This window comes from Bombina bombina, chromosome 8 (genome assembly GCF_027579735.1).
Source record: "Bombina bombina isolate aBomBom1 chromosome 8, aBomBom1.pri, whole genome shotgun sequence".
NCBI classification, from domain to species: Eukaryota; Metazoa; Chordata; class Amphibia; order Anura; family Bombinatoridae; genus Bombina; species Bombina bombina.
The window spans coordinates 78,391,602-78,394,219 of NC_069506.1; the positions used below are offsets into that span (position 1 = coordinate 78,391,602).

General features: G+C 41.3%; 1 long non-coding RNA gene across 1 annotated transcript; it reads left to right on the top strand.

Moving 5' to 3' along the window:
• Positions 1–1,735: 1,735 nt before the first annotated feature.
• LOC128638000 (uncharacterized) lies at positions 1,736–2,015 on the top strand. Its single transcript, XR_008399025.1, has 2 exons — positions 1,736–1,823; positions 1,904–2,015. It is a non-coding gene; the product is annotated as an uncharacterized LOC128638000 (long non-coding RNA).
• Positions 2,016–2,618: the final 603 nt, after the last annotated feature.

Here is a 2,618-nt window from a genome sequence, read left to right on the forward strand (position 1 = left end):
GCTAAACTGCAAGTCTGTCAAAAAAACTGAAAAAAGGGGGCAGTCTGCTGAGACTTAGATACAAGGTAATGTCATGGATTTCCTTATTCCTTTCTGTCCCTTTAATTTTTACCTGTGCTCACACCTAGCAAGGTTATTTAAAGCCTGGACACGCCTCCCTCCCTGCTTCAGTATTGTTTCCAGTTTAGCATACAGCTTCACAGACCTGCTGCAGGGATTTACCTCTCTCTGTTCAAGTCTAACTATCTGAAGGTATTTAAACCTTTTCTAATACGGAGCCTACTTGAGCAACTGAAAGAGACTTATATGCTAAGTCTGAACATTTCCTAATTTGGATTAACAAACACCGCTGCTGCATTATTTTCCTGCTTTAATTGCCTCTGGCAGATCAACTGTTTTCCAAACCGCAACTGCAGTCTCATCCGATATAAGTTGTGAACTTTATAACTTTGTACAGACGCTTAACTTACATTGGACCACACTCACAGGATACCTCCTCATATTCCTCTTCACACGCTTCAGGAGTAGCGTGATAAACTTCAGACTGAACTTTTGTGAGTAACGCTATAGCACAGCACTTAATACCTGCTCCACCCATCTGCCTGTCAGCTCTCACAAACAGCACAGCTATCAGCGTGTATCACACTTCAATTGACTAACAGCCTGCTGCATCTGTACTCACCTAACGCTCCCCCTGTGTGCTCAGTGACTATCAGGAAAAGTGTATCCCATCCACGGTGCGTTTGGTTAACAACTGCTGTGCAACCTGATTCAGAAATACTGATCAGGAATTAAAATCAAATAGTAACTTTCAACTGCCATACAGACAGATACATTGTAACTTCCTCATTGTATCTTAAAGTAAGGTATACAATCATATATTTTCCGCAGTTGAGATCCACAACCACAACCAGCTCGTTACATAATACTGAAGCCAATAAAAATGGATCCAGCGGAATTACCTAAAATTGTTTACACTCTCTCCCAGAGGGTGGATCAGCTAAGTCTTGGCCTTAGAGAATTACAAGTCCAAAATGAGACACTCAACAATATAATAAAAGACTCAATGAATAAATCAGCCACACCAGAGGCTACCCCAGAACCCCAAGTCTCTATGCCCGACAAATTCCATGGAGACAGGGCTATGTTCTCTCAGTTCAAAAACTCTTGTTATCTTCTTTTCAGTCTAAAACCTAAAACCTACGCAACTGAACGAGTTAAGGTTTTAACGGTCATTTCTCTTCTGCGAGGTGAACCCCGCAAGTGGGCTGACTCATTCTTTGAACAAGATCATCCTATTTTAACATCACTGGAAGACTTCTTCAAGGAAATGGCAATTCTTTATCAAGATATTAACACTCAGCTTACTGCAGAGACTAAAATGAGGTCTCTTAAACAAGGAAAAAAGCAGGTGGAGGAATATTTAAGTGAGTTCAAGCTATACAGTAAAGATACTGAGTGGAGCGATATTGCCCTTAGGAATCAGTACCGTCTAGGTCTAAATGATGCCCTTAAAGATGAACTCGCTCGCATAGAGCTTCCTAGGTCCTTGGAAGGACTAATCACACTAAGCATTCAGATTGATAGAAGGTTGAGAGAACGCAAATCAGAAAAACAAGGTATGGATACTATCACAAGACCCTCTTCTACTTACCAAAAACCTACAGTCACTCAAACCTCAGAACCTATGGATTTGGGATTCACTAGAGGCCCTTTACAACCAGAAGAAAGCAATCGCAGACGCATAAACAACCTCTGCATGTATTGTGCTTCAAATGCACATACTGTAAGAGAGTGTCCTATCTTACAAAGGCAGAAGAAACGTAAGTCCTTCAGAAAAACCACATGCTTAACCACTAATGTTAACCAAGTTGCTTACTGCTCTTTATCTCTTACATTACAGTGGGATCTACACCAGCAAATCAGTGAAGCCATCATCGACTCTGGGGCACATTCTTCCTATATTGATTCTGTTTTTGTCACTATAAATAAAATACCCACTGTGTTGAAAGCAAGACCTGTGTCCATTAGAGTTATTGATGGTAATACAATTAGTTCCGGTCCTATTACACACCAAACTATTCCCATCAAGGTTTCCACGTCAAGTGCACACACTGAATTCATATCCTTTGATGTGATAAATTCTCCCATGTTTCCCCTGGTGCTTGGTCTACAATGGTTACAGACGCATCAACCCACCATACATTGGGATCGCCTCGAAGTCGAATTCCTCTCAGATTATTGCAAGAACACCTGTTTTCATCACTCCTTGATCTGTTCTATAAATCCTACTGGAAGAATTATTCCTTCTGACTATCAAGATTTTCAAGATGTATTCAGTGAAAAGGAAGCAGAGTCCCTTCCTCCACATCGCCCGTACGACTGTCCTATTCAACTACTTCCAGGTGCTTCCATTCCTTACGGGCACATATACCCTCTATCACAGCCTGAACTAGATCACCTCAAAACTTACCTTTCAGAGAATTTAAGGAAAGGGTTTATACAACCCTCTTCTTCCCCTGCTGGGGCCGGCATTTTCTTCGTCAGAAATAAGGACAACTCCCTACGCCCTATAATTTATTATAGGGAACTTAATAAACGGACTGTCAAGAACCGCT